Below are 22,912 nucleotides of genomic sequence, written 5' to 3' on the forward strand. Positions count from 1 at the left end.
TGGAAAAGGTGAAGAGTTTGGTGGGAAGAGTGAGAGAATTAATTTCTTTTGGAAGTATTTTCTTTACTTCATTTCAAAGATGACAGTCTGGAAAGACAAAGAACTTAGCTGGAGGTGGTAGAAGCTCTGTCTGCATTCCCCAACCAGCCCAAGGATACCTTTGATCTCCCGTAGCCTGTCTCTGTGTCTTCCTCCCCCTTTAATAGACAAAGAGTAGATTCTATTGTGGAAGGAAGGTTTATGCATGGGGTTCAAACTGGGCAAAAGGTAAGCTTTATCTCTATTACAGACTTTTACTGTGTTTCTCCCCTGTGCTGGTGCCTTTGGTACAGTTTCTCCAGAGTAAACATCCTTAGGTCACCCCTGAAGCAAAGAGGGCTCATGTTTTCTTGACATCATTCAAGGCTCTGTGACGTCTGATGTCGTAGAGTTTAAAATAAATTTTGAGATTTACCCCATACTGAACGTCACTGATGCTTCCCAAATTTGATCTTTTGTAGTGAAAACCAAGCTCTATGGCTTATATACATACTAAGGATAAGGATATGTACATGATTAACTAAGAGACTCTTGTAACAGTCCAAATAAAAAGTGGACAGAATCTGTAGATAAAACTTTAGAGATCAGTTGGGTTAGATTGAAAAAATCCTCAGTTGATTTGGCCCAAATCAAGAAAATATCCTAAATACTTAGACTATTAAGTTTAAAGAAACATGGCTAAATACTTGTATTACTCATAAAAATTATAACTTTAAACAAATAGGAAATTAGAATGACCTTTATGCTTATTTTTGAATATTTTATTTATTTATTATATTTTATTTATTTTATTTTATTTATTTACATTTCAGATGTCATCCCCTTTCCCAGTTCCCCCCGCCCCACCATAAACCCCCTATCCCATCCCTCCTCCTCCCTTTTTCTTTTATACCAGTTTAATTATGCAAGTGTTAAGGTCAGTTCTAGGTTGAGGAAAAAGCAATACAATAGATGCAAATAGTCAAGGAACAAGTAAGACAATAAACAAAGTCCTGTGTTCACTCCCATGATCACTATTTCTAAGGGCTTATCAGGATGACCAAATTATTTGAGCCTACTTCCCTGTCCTAGCCCAAAGCCATTTTCATGCCCGAAGCCTACTTCTTTGTTCTAGCCTAAGATTTATATTCCTACCTGAAATTATTTCTTTGTTTTAGCCTAAGATTTATATTCCTGCCTGAAATTACTTTTCTGTTCTAGCATAATGTCAGACTCCTGCCTGAAGCCCACTTCCTTGTCCTTGGCCCATGTCAGATTCTTGAGCCCCAAAAGCTCTCTGCCTCTCCCCCTTTTTTATTTCATAAACAAGACTGAGCCTGTCTTAGGTCATTTTGCCTAGAATGCCTTTCTTACTCGTAGTGGAATATGCATTATCAAAAGCAATGCACTTCTGTCTTAGGTTGGTAAGGCTCTGTGCAGAATCTTACTCTTCCTTGGCTTGCCAGCCTGTTAAATTAATAACTCTATCTGTGGGGTCCATTTTCAGTTTCAAGTCATGTACTTTGGCTGCCAACATGTTGATGTTGTTAAAGAGAAGCTTTCACACAATGGGCAAGAATAAAAGTATTCCCAGGACAAAAAGGGCTAGCATGATCAAGCTATATATTGCCATTCTTGACTCTTGACCAAAATGGAAATACTGACCTCAAGCCATGGATAATTCTATCAGCGTTGTCTGCAGCATCAAAGCTCAGCAGAGCAGCATTCTTTAAATTCATAATCTCACTATGCAAAGCTAAGAAAACCAGAGAGGTATTAGAACCTGCAAGTGCCTTTAAACTTTTTCCTAATTATAATAACTATCATTGTAAATTTTAGAAGTAACACAACTCCATTGGTATTTGGCATGACACTCAAAAATGGCTCTTTACTATTAAACTATGAACCTCCTTCCAATAATTTGAATAGGATAAAGAGCATCAATCCGATGTTCCAAATGCCTGTGTAACCTCTTTTTTTTTTTTTTTTTTTCGAGACAGGGTTTCTCTGTGTAGCCCTGGCTGTCCTGGAACTCACTCGGTAGACCAGGCTGGCCTCGAACTCAGAAAGCCGCCTGCCTCTGCCTCCCAAGTGCTGGGATTAAAGGTGTGTGCCAGCACCGCCCGACATGTAACCTCTTCTATACTCAACATATTAGTAACTTTTCTTGCTAAATGATTAACAAAAGTAGCTGTCTTAACTTCTTGTGTCAAAGCAATTGCAAAAGCAGTGGTGCTAGCAATTAATGTAATTAAAGCTGTTATACCAGCAATAATCAAACCCACTACCCTCTTGCTTCTGCTTAAAGCCTGATTCACTTCTTCCAGTACTTGCAAGTTTTTTTCAGAAAACCAAGGTTCTGTAATTCTCAGGGCAATAAAACAAAAGCTAGTTGATAGGCCCCCACTAACATAATTAGAAAGTGTACAATCAGTGCAGCTTACAGTAAATACTATAGAAGAAACAAAAGTAATTTTAACTTGACAATTAAAAGAGCCTTAACACATGTACTAACACTTGTTTGAAATCCAGATCCTGTCCCAACTTTATCTCTTGCTAACATAACATTATAGAGAACTGCAGCTAACTTCCGAATATGCCTCTGAAAATGTCCATATCCAGTCTTCCAAATGGAGACTGTTATTTCCAATATTGAATTGATTTTAGACCAGTACATGATTGAGATCGAATAACTGGTCACGTTTAGGAAAAATACAAGAGTCATTATAACTTATCTTTTTGATTCTTTGTTCCACAAGGCCTAAAACTTGAGGCAAGACAGCTTGTCCCATCTGGGATATAGGAAAGCAAAGGTGGATCAGGAACATATGTCCAATACAGCTTCCCAGTCACCATTGTTAGGGCACTCAGCAAGCTCACAGGTGAGCATCATTCTTTATCCCAGCATCAGCATGTCTCACCAATCACTCTGGCAGACACCATGCTACTTCAGCATCCTGCAGAAAAAAAACACAAACATACCCTCTTTCCCATATTAGATACCTGATCAGGATCATGCCATATTCCAGTAAGTGGATCCTTCCTTTCACCTAGGCATACTTATGTAGGGTGCCATAGACACTCAGCAGAAAGTTCTTTGGCATCCATTTTTTTAAAATTAAAAACAGAAAGAGCATGATTTAAATAAATTTGTGCTGTACGGGGATATACCTCCCCTTTTTTTTGTTGTATGAAGATACTGTTTTAAAGTTCCATGTGTCCTTTCCACAGTACTTCCTCCTTGAGGATTATAAGGAATCCCAGTAATATGGGTAATATTAAATTGTTGACAAAAAGTCTCAAATGCTCGGCTGCAATAGCCAGTTCCATTATCTGTTTTTTTTTTTTATTGGATATTTTATTTATTTACCTTTCAGATGTTATCCCCTTTCCCCATCCCCCTCAAAATCTCTTATCCCATCTCCCTTCTTCCTACTTCTGTGAGGGTGTGCCTCCACCCACCCATTCCCGCGCCCTGCCCACGAATTCCCCTACACTGGGGCATCCAGCCTTCTCAGGACCAAGGCCCCCCCTCCCACTGATGCCCGACAAGGCCAGCCTCCACTACATATACACCTGGAGCCATGTGTCCCTCTTTGTGTGTTCCCAGGCTGGCTGTTTAGACCCTGGGAGCTCTGGTTAGTTGATATTGTCGCTCTCCACCTGAGACTACCAGCTCCTTCAGCTCCTTCAGTCTTTTCTCTAACTCCTCCATTGGGGACCCCTTGCTCAATTCAATGGTTAGCTGCTAGCATCTGCCTCTGTGTATGTCAGGCTCTGGAGGAGCCTCTCAGGAGACAGCTATATCAGGCTCCTATCAGCATGCACTTCCTGGCATTCACAACAGTGACTGCACATGGGATGGATCCCCAGGTGGGGCAATCTCCAGTTGGTTCTTCATGCCATCTCTGCTCTACACTTTGTCTCTGTACTTGCTCCAGTGAGTATTTTGTTACTCTTTCTAAGGACCGAAACATCCACACTTTGGTCTTCATTCTTCTTGAGCTTCATGTGGTCTGTGAGTTGTATCTTGGGTATTGCGAGCTTTTGGGCTAATATCCACTTACCAATAAGTGCATGTGTGTTCTTTTGTGATTGAGTTACCTCACTGAGGATGATACTTTCCAGTTCCATCCATTTGCCTAAGAATGTCTTGAATTCATTGTTTTTAATAGCTGAGTAGTACTCCATTTTTTTTTTTTTTTGTTTTTTTCGAGACAGGGTTTCTCTGTATAGTCTTGGCTGTCCTGGAACTCACTCTGTAGACCAGGCTGGCCTCGAACTCAGAAATCCACCTGTCTCTGCCTCCCAAGTGCTGGGACTAAAGGCGTGCGCCACCACCACCCGGCAATACTTTTTTTTTTTTTTTTTGGTAGTACTCCATTTTGTAAATGTATCACATTTTCTGTATCCATTCCTCTCTTGAAGGACATCTGGGTTCTTTCCAGCTTCTGGCTATTGTAAATAAGGTTGGTATAAACATAGTGGAGCATGTGTCCTTGTTACACGTTGAAGCATCTATTGGGTATCATCTGGGTTCTTTCCAGCTTCTGGCTATTGTAAATAAGGCTGATATAAACATAGTGGAGTATGTGTCCTTGTTATATGTTGAAGCATCTATTGGGTATATGCCCAGTAGTGTTATTGCTGGATCCTCAGGTAATACTATGTCCAATTGTCTGAGGAATTGCTAGACTGCTTTCCAGAGTGGTTCTACCAGCTTACAATCCTACCAACAATGGAGGAGTGTTCCTCTTTTTCCACATCCTTGCCAGAGTCTGCTATGCTATTACCTGCGTTTTTTTATCCTAGCCATTCTGACTTGTGGTGTAGTGGAATCTCAGGATTGTTTTGATTAGCATTTCCCTGATAACTAAAAATGTTGAACATTTTTTTAGGTGCTTTTCAACCATTTGATAGTCCTCAGTTGAGAATTCTTTGTTTAGCTTTGTGCCCCATTTTTAAAATAGGCTTATTTGTCTATAGTCTAATTTCTTGAGTTCTTTGTATACATTGGATATTAGCCCTCTATGGGATGTAGGATTGGTAAAGATCTTTTCCCAATTTGTTGGCTGACGTTTTATCCTATTGACAGTGTCCTTTGCCTTACAGAAGCTTTGCATTTTTATGAGGTCCCATTTGACAATTCTTGATCTTACAGCATAAGCCTTTGGTGTTCTGTTTAGGACCCTCCCCCCACCCCCCGCCCATGTATCCTAGGCTCTTCCCCACTTTCTCTTCTATTAGTTTCAGTGTATATGGTTTTATGTGGAGGTCCTTGATCCACTTGGACTTGAGCTTTGTACAAGGAGATAAGAATAGATCGATTTGCATTCTTCTACATGCTGACCTCCAATTGAACCAGCACCATTCGTTGAAAATGTTGTCTTTTATCCACTGGATGGTTTTAGCTCCTTTGTCAAAGATCAAGTGACCATAGGTATGTAGGTTCATTTTTAGGTCTTCAGTTCTATTCCGTTGATCTTCCTGCCTGTCTCTGTACCAATACTATGCAGTTTTTATCACTATTGCTCTGTAGTACTTGAGGTCAGGGATGGTGATTCCCCCAGAAGTTCTTTTTTTGTTGAGAATAATTTTCACTATCCTGGGTTTTTTGTTATTCCAAATGAATTTGCAAATTCCTCTTACTAACTCTATGAAGGTTTGAGGTGGAATTTTGATGAGGATTGTATTGAATCTGTAGATTGCTTTTGGCAAGATGGCCATTTTTACTATATTAATCCTGCCAACCCATGAGCATGGGAGATCTTTCCATCTTCTGAGATGTTCTTTGATATTGTTTTTCAGGGACTTGAAGTTCTTACTGTACAGATTTTCACTTGCTTGGTTACATTCACACCAAGGTGTTTTATATTATTTGTGACTATTATGAAGCATGTCGTTTCCCTAATTTCTTTTTCTGCTTGTTTATCCTTTGGGTCGAGGAAGGCTACTGATTTCTGAGTTAGTTTTATATCCAGCCACTTTGCTGAAGCTGTTTATCAGGTTTAAGAGTTCTCTGGTGGAAGTTTTGGGGTCACTTATGTATACTATCGTCATCTGCAAATAGTGATATTTTGACTTCTTCCTTTCCAATTTGTATCCCTTTGACCTCCTTGTGTTGCCTAATTGCTCTGGCTAGGACTTTAGTACTATATTGAATAGGTAGGGGGAGAGCCGGCAGCCTTGTCTAGTCCCTGATCTTAGTGGGATTGCTTGAAGTTTGTCTCCCATTTAGTTTGATGTTGGCTACTGGTTTGCTGTATATTGCTTTTACTGTGTTTAGGTATGGGCCTTGGATTCCTATCTTTCCAAGATGTTTACCTTGAAGAGGTGTTCAATTTTGTCAAATGCTTTCTCAGCATGTAGTGAGATGATCATGTGGTTTTTTTTCTTTGAGTTTGTTTATATAGTGGATTATGTTAATGGATTTCCCTGAATATTGGACCATCCCTGAATTCCTGGGATAAAGCCTACTTGATCATGATGGATGATTGTTTTGATGTATTCTTGGATTTGGTTTGTGAGAATTTTATTGAGTATTTTTTCATCGATATTTATGAGGAAAATTGGTCTGAAGTTCTCTTTCATTGTTGGGTCTTTGTGTGGTTTAGGTATGAGCGTAATTGTGGCTTCATAGGACGAATTGGGTAGTGTTCCTTCTGTTTCTATTTTGTGGAATAGGTTAAAGGGAATTGGTATTAGTTCTTCTTTGAAGGTCTGGTAGAATTCTGCACTAAAACCATCTGGTCCTGGGCTTTTTTTGGTGGGGAGACTTTTAATGACTGCTGCTATTTCCTTAGGGGTTATGGGACTGTTTAGATCCTGATTTAACTTTGGTACCTGGTGTCTGTCTAGAAACTTGTCCATTTCATCCAGATTTTCCAGTTTTGTTGAGTATAGGATTTTGTAGTAGGATCTGATGATTTTTTGAATTTCCCCAGTTTCTGTTTTTATGTCTCCCTTTTCAGTTCTAATTTTATTAATTTGGATACTGTCTCTGTGCCCTCTGGTTAGTCTGGCTAAGAGTTTATCTATCTTGTTGATTTTTCTCAAAGAACCAGCTCCCGGTATTGTTGATTCTTTGTATAGTTGTTTTGTTTCTACTTGGTTGATTTCAGCCCTAAGTTTGATTATTTCCTGCTGTCTGTTCCTCTTGGGTGTATTAGCTTCTTTTTGTTCTAGGTCTTTCAGGTGCTCTGTCAAGCTGTTAGTGTATGTTCCCTCCAGTTTCTTTTTGTAGGCACTTAGAGCTGTGAGTTTTCTCTTAGCACTGCTTTCATTGTGTCCCATAAGTTTTGGTATGATGTGCCTTCATTTTCATTAAATTCTAAAAAGTCTTTATTTCTTCCCTGACCAAGTTAGAGTACTGTTCTGTTTCCATGTGTATGTGGGCTTTCCATTGTTTTTTGTCGTTATTGAAGACCAGTCTTAGTCTGTGGTGTCTTAGTCTATGATTGGATGCATGGGATTATTTCAATTTTCTTGTATCTGTTGAGGCTTGTTTTATGAACAGTTAACTATATGGTCAATTTTGGAGAAGGTACCATGAGCTGCTGAGAAGAATGTATATTGTTTTGTTTTAGGATAAAGTGTTTAATAGATATCTGTTAAATCCATATGGTTCATAACTTCTGCTAGTTTCACTGTGTCTCTGTTTAGTTTCTGTTTCCATGATCAGTCCATTGCTGAGTGTGGGGTGTTGAAGTCTCCCACTATCATTGTGTGAGGTGCAGTGTGTGCTTTGAGCTTTAATAAAATTTCTTTTATGAATGTGGTTTCTCTTGCGTTTTGAGCATAGATATTCAGAATTGATAGATCATCTTGGTTGATTTTCTTCTTTGACGAGTATGAAGTGTACCTTATTATCTTTTTTGATAACTTTAGTTTGAAAGTCAATTTTATTTGATATTAGAATGGCTACTCCAGCTTGTTTCTTGGGATCATTTGCTTGGAAAATTGTTTTCCAGCCTTTTATTCTGTCTGTCTTTGTCACTGAGGTGCATTTCCAGTATGGAGCAAAATGCTGGGTCCTGTTTATATATCCAATCCGTTAGTTTATGTCTTTTTATTGGGGAATTGAGTCCATTGATGTTAAGAGATATTAAGGAAAATTGATTGTTGCTTCCTGATACTTTTGTTATTAGAGGTGGAATTACATTTGTGTGGCTATCTTCTATTGAGTTTATTGGAAGAAGATTACTTTCTTGCTTTTTCTAGGGTATAATTTCCCTCTTTGTGTTGGAGTTTCACCTCTATTTATAGGGCTGGATTTGTGGAAAGATATTGTGTAAATTTGGTTTTGTCGTGGAATATATTGGTTTCTCCATCTATGGTAATTGAAAGTTTTGCTGGGTGTAGTAGCTTGGGCTGGCATTTGTGTTCTCTTAGGGTCTGTATGACATCTGTCCAGGATCTTCTGGCTTTTATAATCTCTGGTAAGAAGTCTGGTGTAATTCTGATAGGTCTGCCTTTATAAGTTACTTGATCTTTTTCCCTTACTGCTTTTAATATTCTTACTTTGTTCTGTGCATTTGGTACTTTGATTATTATATGACGGGAGGAATTTCTTTTCTGGTCTAGTCTATTTGGAGTTCTGTAAGCTTCTTGTATGTTCTTAGGCATCTCGTTCTTTAGATTAGGGAAGTTTTCTTCTATAAGTTTGTTGAAGATATTTATTGGCTCTTTAAGTTGGGAATCTTCACTCTCATCTATACCTATTATCCTCAGGTTTGATTTTCTCATTGTACCCTGGATTTCCTGGATACTTTGGGTTAGAAGCTTTTTGCATTTTGCATTTTCTTTGACAGTTGTGTCAATATTTTTTATGGTATCTTCTACACTTGAGATTCTCTCTTCTCTCTCTTGTATTCTGTTGGTGATGCTTACATCTATGACTCCTGTTCTCTTTCCTATGTTTTCTATCTCCAGGGTAGTCTCCCTTTGTGATTTCTTTGTTTCTACTTGCATTTTTATGTCCTGGATTGTTTTGTTCAATTCCTTCACCTGTTTGGATGTGTTTTCTTATAGTTCTTTAAGTGATTTTTGTGTTTCCTCTTTAAGGGTTTCTACCTGTTTACCTGTGTTCTCCTGTATTTCTTTGAGGGAGTTATTTATGTCCTTAAAGTCCTCTATCATCATCATGAGAAGTGATTTTAAATCTGAATCCTGCTTTTCCACTGTGATGGGTTATTCACAACTTGCTATGGTGGGAGAACTAGGTTCTGATAGTGCCAAGTACCCTTCGTTTTTGTTGCTTATGTTCTTGTGCTTGCCTTTCGTCATCTGGTTATCTCTAGTGCTACCTTCACTCACTGTATTTGACTGGAGCCTCTTTCCTGTTATCTTGGTTGTGTTAGAACTCCTCAGAGTCCAGCTGTCTCTGTGATCCTGTAATTCTGAGATCCTGGATGTAAGAGCTGCTGGGAGTCAGGCTGCCTCTGGGATCCTGAAATCCTGTTGTGACCAAGCTCCCGAGGTCCTGTGATCCTACAATCCTATGTTCTTGGGTGTGTTAGAACTCTTGTGAGTCCAGCATCCACTTGGTTTCATGGGATTGGGTGCAGAGCTGACACTCAAGGTCTGCTCAGGGCACTTGTGCTAACCGTGCTAACCGGAAGGAACCCATGCCACTGGCCTGGAGTGAGTTCCTGAGTCCCCATGGGTCCCAGTTACTCCCTGTTTGGGGCAGTTGTTGCTGCCTCCTGGGCATGTTTAGAGCTTCTGGGAGTCCAGCCTCCTCTGGGTTTTGGGGGATTGGGTGCAGAGCTGATGCTCAAGGTCTACTTAGGGCATCGGCGCAGACTGGAAGAAACCCATGACACTGTTGGGGAGTGATGGCCTTTATTCTTTTAAATTTATTATTATTTATTTTATGTATGTGAATACACTGTAGCTGTCTTCAGACCCACCAGAAGAGGGTATCAGATTCCATTACAGATGATTATGAGCCACCATGTGGTTGCTGGGAATTGAACTCAGGACCTCTGGAAGAGCAGTAGGTGCTCTTAACCACTGAGCCATCTCTCCAGCCCGATGGCCTTTATTCTTAAATAAGGTTTTTTTTTTCTTCCATTTGTATGACCTATTTTAAATCATTTATAAGCAAAATGTAACACAGGGATACTTAATTCAGGTGTTTTCCTTCATAGTTACCTAATAAAAATGATAATGCATTTTTACATTAGCTAACACAGTTAAAGAATAATTAGCCTTATTATCTTAAAGAAACAAAGTAATATGATTAAATATAATTATTGTCTACTTACAAAAGTTATTATTTTTGATTTAGGGCAACTAATATTTATTGAATACCTTGTAATTTTTACGTTCTCAGACATCTTTGTACATTATAGAACTCTCAGAACCATCCTTTTAGAGTATTTTTCATTTAACAACAAAACAAAAACAAAAACTAGTAATGAAATCAAAAGGATTGTGCTCAATACCATAGGCAGTCGCATACCCAGGGAACATTCACCCCTTCTTCACAGGTGTCCTAGAGCCATAGTCTTTAGTTTAAAATTTACTTCTCATAAATTCAATATGGATATAAACAGTACTTTTATTTATATCATCACCAATTCTCTTTGGATAAAGTCATAGCTACTTAATTATAATTTCTTACCTTAAATTTATTAAAACATATATAGAAGGGGGATGCATAATCTTAAGTATTACACTGTTATTTATATGTAAAAATGATAGAAACACCCTTTAAAAATCATACCTACTGGATAGATACAAAACTGATTTCTAAAATATATTTAAGATTAAACCTTTTTGTTTATATAGTTTTATAAATATAGGATGCTCAGGCACTTAAATGTCTGAATTAGAATGATGAGCTACATGTACACATATGTGTGTGTATATATTCTCTTTCAAGTTAAAAGTAACTTTTCTGACAGCTTGAGTTCAGATGAAATAGAATACTAATATTTTCTTTTACATTATAGGTACAGAATTAAAGCCAAACAGTTACACAACAAAAGGATATTGAGAATAATCTTATAGTTAATATTAAATTCTGGACAGCTTCTACAACATAAGTACTTATTATCTTATAGGAAATCTGTTCTGAGCAAAGTATCTTCAAAGAAAGGGAAGAAATTACAAAGAAACAGACTCTTACTGATAAAGTAAATGCCCTTATTTTACGGGTTAGGGACTGAGTCTCCCTCTTGCCTCCATGACTGGGCACTGACCCCCAAAGCCTTGCATGAACCAGCAAGTCCCATATCACCAAGATCCATTCCCAACCCTCTGAGGGCCAAGATACTAGCTTGTTCAGTTCATATGCCAATGGCAGAAGCAGGACTGATGCAGCATGGGCAGTTTTGCCTGTGGTTTTGTTCTGTTATTTTTATGTTTTACTGTTTTAGCTATAGTTAGGAAAACTGTCAGGTAGTGAAACCGTTTCTTCAGTCAAACACCTCTTCTAGTTTCCATTATTACAATGAGCACTATAAGGACAGGATGTTGTTTGGAATATTAGAACATTTTCATAGCTTCATTAACAAACTTTATTTACGGGGCAAAGTTCATTTCATATATGGTTTTGATTTACTTGGGAAAAGCTTATATAAAAACGATAACTCTCAAAACTGATTTATAAATATCATAGTGACTACAGATGTTTTGAAACAGTTCTCTATTGTCTTGACATTCTCTTCACATAGCCAGTTCCCTATTGTAGCTGGCTCATAAAAGTTTCCAAAGTCTTCAGTATTGCTAGATATTGTTGGTTTTATAGCTCAAGAAGAGTGTTCTTTGAATGTAGGTTAGAGACTTGCCAAAGATGTTCCTTATCTATCAGTGTCTTGTCTGTACTGTGAATGTGCAGTTTGTAAAATTTCTGTACTGTGGTTTACATCCTTATTTAAGGAGTCTTCAAAGTCTTCGTCTTCCATTTCCATGGCTTACTTTGGGGCTGGTATGAAGAATTAATTTCAGGGTTTGAATATTCTGAGGGAATGAAAAAGGCAATTATAGATTTGTTATTTGTGTTTAATTCTTCAGCTGTGCTCAAGAGGAATGAATTTTCCTGACCTGGCACAGTTTCTATGTAATTATTTGTAAAGTTTGGACTAGCAAGGTGATTGGTAATAATATTTCTGATTTTAAAAAGTTTTAAAAACTTTGAATTTAAAAACCTTTGAGTGAAGGAATTATGCTCCTGTTAAGCTGATGGCTGAGTATTTTTTGTGATTGTAGAGAGTTTAAGAATGATCTTGAATTCAGTATGTAGCCCAGGCTAGCTTTAAACTTGTTTTAGCTACCCGAGTGCATGGATTCTGGCTATATGTGTATCATGAAGCCTAGCTCTACATGTTTCTTAGTCAGATCCCCCTCCCCATCTCGAGAAATGGATGTGAGTTAAACGCAATCTGAGAAATTACAAAGGTTTTAAAGAGTGAGAAAATGAATCATAAGGATATTATCACTAAGCGCCTTACAGCCTAAGCAAAGGCACAAAGTCCCTTTAGAAGATTAATGAGTAACATTGAAGAGCTAGGAAGGAGTGAATTCAGGTGTTAAATAAGTAAAAGAAAGGAGATAATAAGAATAGTGGAACTCTAGGCCATAGGTAATGGATGAATAGTAGAGAATACTTAACCTTTTAAAAAGTTTTCCTGGAAGCTAAGAGCCATGATATATGCCTAGGATAGCCAGACAGACAGGCAGACAGGCAGGCAGGTGGGTGGGCAAAGAGAAAGACAGAGAGACAGAGTGCGAGCTAGAGAGTGAGCAAGTAGCAGCTGCACATGGAATAAGTCTGTAGATCTACTACTTGCTACTTGGAAGCACAAGAAAAGAGAACTTAGAATTCCAGGCAGGTCTGAGCTAAATGGAAAGATGCCTCCTCCCAACGAAGAAGGAAATGAAAAGAACTTCAAGCTACCTTTGTAAAAAAGGAAAGAGGGGCTATCACTACTGATCCCATATATACAAAAGCACAGAAATACAGTCAGTAATTTATCTCAAGAAATTTGGTAACAAAACAACAAAAAAAAAAGATTTAAGAAATTTGGTAAATTGAGTTAGTTTGTGACATAAATAACAAAAGCTTGCTCAAGAAGTTCCTCATCTGATAAAAAGTTGAATTTATATTTTAACAGGCTGGCCTCGAACTCAGAAATCCACCTGTCTCTGCCTCCCAAGTGCTGGGATTAAAGGCATGCGCCACCACTGCCCGGTGTATTTTAACATTCTTAAACAGGAAATGTGGGACCTTGGTGTTTTCTCTGTACCTGATAGCAAATATAAAAGGACAGAGCTGTGGGCACAGTAAAGTATAGTATCTGGTAGTGATCCTGCCTACTGTGAGACCCTGGGGAAACAACCAACAGGAATGAAAATAAAGCCAAGAGGAAATAATATTAAGTTTACAGAATTCTTTAGACAATGGAGTAAGGAACATGTCTCAGCTCAAACCTCGAAGTCAACATAGCACTGACAGAAACCAGACAAAGACCTTACAAAGCAAAGGAGACCACAGAATTCCATCGTTAATAAGCATACACTTGGAAATCCTTATAAACAGTACTTTGGATTAATTTTGGTTGGATATTTGATCCTTATAATTCACTGTATTAATAAACTAAGGGAGAAAAATATGTAGGCTTTCAATAGGTACAGAATAATATTTGACAACATTTATTAGCAAAAACATTTCATTAAACTGAGAGAGGTAGTTCCTGACTCTTTGGTGGAATCTAAGGAAATACTTTTACAGTGTATAGTATACTTAGTGATGAAAGACTCAGTGCTGTGTCTGTGACAAGACAGGAAACCCCAGACTCTGAACAGAAAAACGTAAAGATTGGATTCCAAATCAGGCTTTTTTCAGACAGGTGTTTTAATTGCATATGTAGAAAATATTAATCTAGCAAAATTACTAAAATTATTAAGTGACTTTAGCAAAGCGTAAGGGTAACAAAATCAGTTCTTTCTGTAAACACCTGTTAGCAAAAATAATGTCTTAGAAATTAAAGTTTCAGAAGGATTATTTATTATAGTCTAAAAAGTACAAAATGGTTATTGATACAGTTAAAGAAAATACATTAAGACTTCACTAATATATTAATTATGGGGGGATATGAAAGACTTGAATACATGAGTAAGATGTCTTCTTCTGGGCAAATCATGTAGCTCGTTGATGGAGTGCTTACCTCGTATGTGCCATACCCCTCAAGCCATAGTCATACACAGGCACACACACATGCATGTACAAAAATAATGACTTATTCCTGTATTGTAAAGAACAGTGTTAATTAAGGTGCCTGTTCTTATCTCATTTATTAATTCAACTCAGGAATTTCTTAGCAACCTTAACACACACACACACCCCCCCCCCCCCCACAAATGTACATCGACATTTTGATTATGTAATTTATGTGGAAGTACAAAGGATGTAAAATAGTGAAAAATACTTTTGTAAAAAGTAATGAAGATGAGGGGTATAAATTATGAAGATACAACAACTAAAGTCTTCTAAGAATGGTATATAAGATGGAATAGGAAGTTAAGCATATGAGCACACATGTATAGTCTGTTAATTTTCATCTAAGATCCCTGTACAGTTCTGTGTACAGGATAGACCTTCTATGATGATTGAGCACACTGGGGTAAGATCTGTAACAGAGTGAACCCCATTTCCCAATTCACACCATGTGCCTAAAATAAAGCATTGTCCTAAAGGGTAAAGTAGAAATTCCATCGAAATTGTAAAGGAAACCATCCTAATGTATTTATCTAGCATAGGTAAATACTTATTTGATAGTACAGAAGAACATAGTTGTGTAAATTGCCACCAAAGAAATATTGGACTTCATTGAAGATGTTTTTGCTTACCAGAAGTTTCTTAGGAAATTGTATAGGCCAGTCATGCAGTTAGAGAATATTCTGCATTTACCTGACAAAGGACTTTCAGATATACAATGAACTATTAACAACTCAGAACAAGCAATCCTTTTAAATGGGTTTTAGATTTAAGTGGCCATTTCACAAAGAAACTTAGGAATAGTCAATAAATGCATGGAAGGCATGTTTAACATTAGTAAGCAGGAGAGTCAGATAAAATGAGAGTGATATTGCTCACCTGCCAGAAGGGCCCACACTTAAAAGGATACATAATGGTATCAGAATTCTCATATTGCGGAGGGAATAGAAAAGGACTCAACTACTTTAGAAAGCCCCTTAATAGTTTCTTATGAGTGAAAACATGACATCTAGCATTGTATCATTGCCCAGTGTGAAAATGTTTTTATGCAAATTTGCATTTGAACAGTAATAGAAACTGTTCATCTTGGTTCTACAAAAATACAAATGTCTATTCATGGGAGGATGAATGAATAAACTGTGTATTACTAGAATGCAATAAGAATTACTGATCCACATAAGCACATGTGAGTCCAGAAATGCTGAGACACAGCCAGGCACAAAGAAGAGCACATGTTGTTTCTTCATCTGTCTGAGATTGCAGAGCAGGCAAGGCTGAAGTCTGTGGGGGTAGTTGAAATGAGAACAGTCTTGTCTTGTACAGACTGACAAAAATGGTACAAGGAGCCACCTTGGGGGGTGTGTATGTGTGTCAGGTTTTCTGTCTTGGTAAATCTTGCAAGACCTAAGTGTGTGTGAATTTGCCAAAACCTAATGGCTGTGATGTGAATATTTCACTATATGTAAATAATACTGTATTAAAGAAACAGAGTAATAAAGTTATATGGATAGACTGTTTATTCTTTCAGCAGTCAAAATACTTGGTTGATAATTATATGGACACTGGTGTTGGTTAAAATCACTTCTTATGCCAGTAGAGCAGTGTGTGACAAATGTTACTTCTGCTCATTCAATTTCCTTTGCTAGGGTGTTTGAAAAAAAAAAAAAACTAGAATGATTCATTTCATTAAGTTATGTAGCAGTGCTAGTGATTTCATCCTTAAAACTGCTGTCATAGTAAAGTTTCTATTTTTGAGCAGACCCCAACTATAGAGGGATTTTTCTGTGAAAATTTTATTTAGTTAGTTTTTATGCATATATATAGGAGTGCCTGTGTGAGTTTATGTGCACTATGTGTATGCTGGTGCCTATGAGGCTCAGAAGAGGGCGTTGGATCTCCTAGAACTGGTGTTATAGGTGGTAACTATCTGATGTAGGTGTTGAGACCCAAGCAAAGGCTCTCTCCAAGAGCATCAAGCACTCCTAGCCACTGAACCATCTCTTCAGCCTGAGCAAAACTTAAATAAATTGTTATCAAGTGTTATATGGTTCTCAACCTACTCTGGAGCGTTTGTTTCATGATTCCAAGTATAGTATATACCTGAGTAGTTGGCTCCTTTAGAGAACAATGGGAGACTTAATCTTTAGTGTGCTTTCTTTCTAAAGAATAGTTTTGAAGTCAGATATGCTATCATGAACTTAGTCCCAGCTACTAAGAAAGCCAAAGAGGTAGTTCTCTTGTGCCCAAGAAAAAGAGGCCAGCCTGGATAGCCTAGTGACGCCCTGTCACAATCAACAAACAAACAAACAAACAAACACTTTCTTTTAATAGAGATCAGTGTAATCTTACCATATAGGTTGAACATACCGTCTTTAAAAAAATAATACATGCTTCAGGTTTTGGCCAAGCATACTGGCACATGCTTTAATCCCAGTGGGAAGCAGAGGCAGATGGATCTTTGTGAGTTTAAGGCTAGCCTGGTCCAAATAATTAGTTCTAGGACAGCCAGAGCTACATAGTGAGATCCTGTCTCAATAAACCGAGGTGGGGGACAAGCAGAAAGAAAAAGAAAGAGTATTCCATTGATCCAGAAAATTATAAAATAGTAAGCTTTGTGCAGTTACTACTTCTTTTCTAAGACAAGCTTACTAAAACTATATATATTACATGCATATTCTTACAGGAAAACTTAGTAGATATGGAAATATATAATTGACTTTTCAGTGACAAAATATGTGACAGAAGTGACTTCAGAGGGAGGACTGATTTTGGCCTGTGTTGTCAGAGGGTCTCACTCCAACTCTGCCAAGAGTGACTCCATGTGGGCAGGAGTATGATGTAACTTGTCACACCCATATATCTGACAAGAAGTCAATGCTAAATTGGAGATTTAAAAAAGCATCGAGTTGTCAGGATTTAGATGATAAATTTGTCTTCCACCTTGGGAGGTAGAAGGTTGTGTGTGACATCATAGAAGTCCAGCATTTATGAGGAAGCAGTTAGAGAAGGATGGATTAGCAATGTGTGATGTCTTAGTGAAATTCCTTAGATACCATTTTAAGTGCTGTGGTGGTTGGGGTGGAAACATACAGCTTGTTAGCTTAGAGCAGTTTCTTCACCTTCCTCTATATGAAACAGCTCAGGGAAATGGCTATATTGAGTATAGCTGGTAGAAGGTCAGCTTGTAGCAAATACACTGGCTGTAGCAGCAATATAAAAACATAAGCGTTTGCCTCATCCTCTTCAACATCATTCTTTTCATTGGTGAGGAAATATTAACCTTTCCATCCTAAGTCAATTTTGGCCCAACTATTGCATATTTCTCTACTTTGTCCCTCCATCCTCCTTCCCATCCTTCCAAGAGACAGACTCTGACTCCTTAATCCAGACTGGCCAAGGGCTTCCAGCCTCCTGCAGCCTCTTGAATGCTAGGGTTATAGGTACCACACTGTACCCAGCTTCTTACTACTTTCTGATTAAAAACATTAGGATGTGAGTGCTTCTAATTGGATTGTTTGAGCAAATTTTTGGTGACCTTTCTTTTTTTTTGCTCCTTTTTAGATCTAGGCAAAGACTCTCATTTTGCTAGTAGAGCCAGGAGCAGGCAGTTTCCATGGTAACCGACAGGCTGAGTTTACTGTGGAAATTTCCGGAATTAACAGAGCTGCATTGCAGAAGGATGCATAGAGCAGTATTCATCTAGAGATTTTCACAGTGTATGGAGAGAGGAACAGTTGCTGTGTTATTGGGATATGTGCATGTTTATTCTAAGAAGACTGGCGTGTGTGTGTGTGTGTGTGTGTGTGTGTGTGTGTGTGTGTGTGCGCGCTGAATTAAACAGCTTTGAGGCATTTCATCCATCCTGGCTTGGTAACCTGGAGCTTGCTTAAAGACAAAAAGGAAAATGTGGTTTGGAAAGGAGGATCTGCTTGGTGCCACTGGGAGAGAATTAGGTAAGTGCATCTCTTACAGGGGTGGTGAGGAAAGGAGGAAAGTACACCCACTCAGTCGACAGTGAAAGGTTCTGAGGAAAGGTGGGCCTAGGCAGAAGATGGTTCTTGCTTTTTTAAAGGAAAGGTAGTAGGCATCAGCATGTTTGAAAAAATCAGATTTTTGTTTTGAGCAAGAAGTCCATCAAGGTAATTACTATCACCTGCTGAAAGACAGCAGCCAATGTGCTAATAAGGAGGTTTGCTGAACTAAGGACTTGCATAAATGATAAGAAAGCCTTGAGAAGGTAGTTAGAGCCTTAACCTTATTGATCTGGGGGGCAGGGTATTTAAGAAAAAACCCCAAGTTCCTTTTGAGATTAAATTCTGGAAATAAGTCTGTAGGATTTGAGTAGATAATTAGGGTTTCTTATGGTGTAAAATTATAAATTTAAAAGAGAAAAGGGATCTAGAAAAATATAGTCATTTAGATGCTTAAGTGATAACCAGACAACTTTTATGTCATGCCCGTCAGTATGTTGTATCTCCATGGCAGGTTCTTCTTGCAAATGAAGTTTGACAGGAACACAGTCAGTGATCTGGCTGCATGTTTACAACAAAGATTGTCTGCAAGGACCTTATTGTGAAGCCTGAAGTAATTACTATCCGATGCTGTACAGAAAAGTTTGATAATCATAATGTACTCTTATGTCTGTTGTAACTAACTGTTGTGACAGAGTTGGTACCTTAAAGCAATAGCAATTTTTTCTATCACAGTGCTAGAGGCCAGAAATCAAAAATTAAGGTGTTGGCTTGGCCATGCTTCTTCTCCAGGTTCTAGAGAAGACTCCCTCCCTCTCTGTTCCTCTAGGTTATATTGAACATGTCTGGCCTTGTCTCAGTGGCATTACAATCTCTTCCTTTATCTTCACTTTACCACCTTTTGTTTTTCTCTCTGTTTCCTTTAAGGAGAGCTATAATGTTTGAAATGTCTGAAAAATCATTCATGTGTGTATAGTAAGATTCCTTTTTTTTTTTTAATTTTAAGAAAGGGCTTTAGGCTGGCCTAGAACTTGTTATGTAGACCAGGCTGGCCCCAAACCTGTAGGTCCCTTCCTGCCCAGTGCCAACACATGCACCCATCGATTCTACTATTTTGGACCTATTTTAATCAAAGTAATCTCTTTCTGAGATCTGAAATAAGATTGTAAAGATAAGGTTATATTCTGTGGTTCTGGATAGACATATATTTTAGGGGTACAGGGGATTATTCAAAAACTGGATTTTGTTCTCTTAAACCACATTTTGTGTTAAGGTTAGTCAGTTTCTGGCCAGCTTCTTTTGGAAACTTGTGTAGAATACATTCTGCAGGTGATTTCGACTATTGGGAAAGATACTGGATTCAATCTTCACATATGGGGCCATACAAGCCATAGAGCATGGCCATGTGGTATTGAGGCAGTAGGATGGACACTAGGATGCTGGAGAGGGGGAGTACCAGGCTTCACAGGGGACTTAGGAAGACAGTGCCAGGATCGTCATCTCGTCCTCTTCTCATTTCTTCATGTCTCTCCTCAGCTCTCAGCTTTCAAACTCCAAACAGTAACAAACACATTTGGAGTTTTAATGAAAATGATTGGAACCAAAGCAAGAATCTGAGTTATGAGGGATGAGACTCATGGCTATGCCACTGGAAACAAACTGATTCAGAAGAAGCACCAAGTAAGCAAACAGTAGATGGCGGTGTAGAAGGAATACGTCACTGTAATTACCCGAGGCTTGGTTTTTGCTGGGATGTTTGTACTGTTGGAGTGTCTAAAGAACCAGCTGAGGCTGGGACGTCTGCAGTGTTTCATTCATCCTATATAAGCAGTGAGCCTCAGTCATAATATTAGTATTTGTCCTTGAAGTCCCTAGAAATCTCAGTCACTACCTTTGGGCCCATGTTTGAAAAGAGATGTATGTGTGTGAAGAATCAAACAGTAAACAAGAGGATCCAGTGTGGATGGTGTCTTAAAGAGAAAACCCATTTTAATTTGATGGGCTAATGCCCATAGCATCATCTGAATACTAAAGAATGAAACCCCTGAGAAGTAGAGGTATAGAGATGATCATAAGAGTAAGCAAAAATGAATAGCGGTAGATACAAATTAATATTTACTAAGAGTAAGGAAGTACTAAGCAAGCACACCATACTTTATGAGAATGTTGTTGAGATTGTAGATTATGCATCTACTAAGGACTGGTATATTCTGACTCCATTCAAAGATGCAGTGAAGAAACTTGGAGCCCAGTCCAGGATATCCAGGGAGAGTTTCCCAGAGAGAAAAGACCAAATGAAGTCTTGTTTCTTTTCTAGTTGAATTCTTTATCTATAAATATGTTCATATTGGATGCCAAGTTGAGATGTAGGAGGCTCTGGGAATATATATTTTTTCACCTTACCAAAACATTTGTGCATATGATTAAATTATATGCGTAAGCCTAAGGAGTATTCAAGAAATACAAAAATTTTCTTGAATGCAGTAACAGTTATATTTTTTGGAATCATGAGTATGTCAGGCTTATTGTATATCTGGGATTAAATTAAGCTGCTGTATCACAGATCAGTTATACTGAACTCTTTACCCTTCCTTTGACAGGTCTTTCAATATGTTCTGTACTGGCTTGAATCTGTGATCCTTCTGCCTCAGCCCCCAGGGTGCTGACTTCCTGGTGTGTACCAACACACCTGGGTCTCATGTTGGCTCCCATTGGCAGTTGTGCTAGTTATGAGGCTACCAAAATAAAAATTCTACCCAAGTTTTCTCCTCAGGCAGAGACTGCCTGTGGAAAGGTGGCCTTATTTGCCCTGCTTCAGGTCCCCCTTTATCCTTTCCTCTCAAACAAACAAACAAACAGACAGAACAAACACAGTTCTTTAAGAGAAGAGAGATGGATGAGGGCACACCTTATCTGGGAAATGAGGTCATCATGAGTAAAGCATTATGGGTGGAGGTAGAAGATTGCAGTAGCAGTAAGACCAGGATTTACGCTTTAGAGTCCTCTGTTGTCAGCTCAAAGGTTAATAGTAAAGAGCAAGGAGACTAAGGGTGGGAGAATTTGCACTGGTGCTATGGATATTAGCATTTCTACACTAGGCCCTGGGTGTCTGCCTTACCAGCTGTGGCATTTCTCACATGCAATGATACAAAGTAGAGGGAGGTTTGCATGTTTGTGGGATGCTTTTTATGTGTACCCTGCCTTAATTCTAGTTGCTGTGATCTCTCTATACTCTCAGATCCATGTTCTCAACTCAAGGATGTTGACAAACCTTCCTGGATCCCCTTTCCCTGCAGTAGTCTGAGCCATCCAGGCAGGAGCTAGTGACAGTTGCATTATTTTTTTTTCTCTCAGGGCCTGCTACCAACTATGCCTGATGCCTAGTGCCCTAAGATTTTACCTTGTGTCTGTCTTTTCTGCTATGAGGTCCTTCTTCTCTCCATACTTTAGAATGAGAAACTTGGTGCTACACAGACACAGATAAGGACACAGGTTTTATAACAGTAGAACATATCTTAGCTGATTTTAGGAAGACCATCTCTCAGTAACATTTCTCAGGATTCAAATAGTTTCCTTCACCCATCCCTAGCCAGGACTAATTAATTCTCTTCATAATGAAAAGAAATTAATTTGTAGGGGTTGGAAAGATGGCTCAGTGGTCAGCAGTACTTGTTGCTGTTGCAGAAGAGCTGGGTTCAGTTCCTAGCACCCATTGTAATAGCTCATAACTGTCCATAATTGAAGATTTTGTGGATTAACACTCTCCTCTGGCTTCTGTGGGCACCAGACATACATGCAGCCAAAGTACTCATAATATAAAAAGAAATATAAATTAATAAAAAAATTTAAATGAAATGTAGCTTTTAAGAAGGGTCTGAGAAGCTAAAATGTGAGACTAGGTTTGGAAGAAGGAGCAGCAGTTTTACTAAACAGAATGTCACATGAGGAAGAGTGATTCCTAGGAATCTGGAAACAAAGTGGTAGTGAGAGACCATGTTGTATGCAGCACACTCAGACATAGCAGTTGCCAGGAACTGGAGGGAAAGAACTGATTTCAAAACCTAAATAACTGAACTTTTTTTGGCATTCTTGAATTCATTGAGAAGGTAAACAAGCCTGTGAAACATTTTTGGTGGATAAGATTTATGGTTCTAGAGAGTTCAACTTCCTAATGCTGCAACCCTTTAATACAGTTGTAGTGTTGTGGTGACCTCCAACCATAAAATTATTATCATTGCTACTTCATAACTGTAATTTTGCTACTGTTATGAATCATAATGTAAGTATCTGGTTTCCGATAGTTCTAGGCCACCCCTGTGAAAGAGTCGTTTGACTTCCAAAGGTGTTGCAACCCACATGTTGAGAACCACTACTCTAGATAAAGAACTTGTTGGGCAGAACAGCAATGACAAAGCAGACTACTTGAACTAGCAGGTCTCAGTGATGCTCTTTTAGGCAGTAGAACAAGAGTTCGAGGCCAGCCTGGTTCACAGAGTGAGTTTCAGGACATCCAGGGCTACACAGAGAGAAACCATGTCTCGAGAAACAACAACAACCAAAAAACCCAAACAGGCAGTAGAACAAGAAATGCTTCTTATTACTCAACAGGCACAGATTATTGAAGTCCAGCAGTGACACAGTAAAATACAACCAGAGAGAGAGAGAGAGAGAGAGAGAGAGAGAGAGAGAGAGAGAGAGA

At 38.4% G+C, this 22,912-nt stretch overlaps 1 protein-coding gene and 1 pseudogene across 6 annotated transcripts in view; one reads left to right on the plus strand and one right to left on the minus strand.

Annotated features, from left to right (window-relative positions):
• Positions 1-22,912, plus strand: part of Map2k4 (mitogen-activated protein kinase kinase 4) — a 109,979-nt gene that overhangs the window by 36,734 nt on the left and 50,333 nt on the right. Inside the window, exon 1 of one of the 6 annotated variants that reach the window (XM_028783163.1) lies at positions 19,755-19,893. The exons of the other annotated variants lie outside the window; for them this stretch is intronic. The gene's annotated coding sequence lies outside the window, so the exon portion shown is untranslated. Of the gene's footprint in view, positions 1-19,754; positions 19,894-22,912 lie in introns of those variants that run through there. 6 annotated transcript variants of the gene reach the window in all.
• On the minus strand, positions 11,619-14,206 carry LOC114634589 (annotated as a pseudogene).

Source organism: Grammomys surdaster, unplaced genomic scaffold (genome assembly GCF_004785775.1).
Source record: "Grammomys surdaster isolate TR1022 unplaced genomic scaffold, NIH_TR_1.0 1019, whole genome shotgun sequence".
NCBI lineage: Eukaryota > Metazoa > Chordata > Mammalia > Rodentia > Muridae > Grammomys > Grammomys surdaster.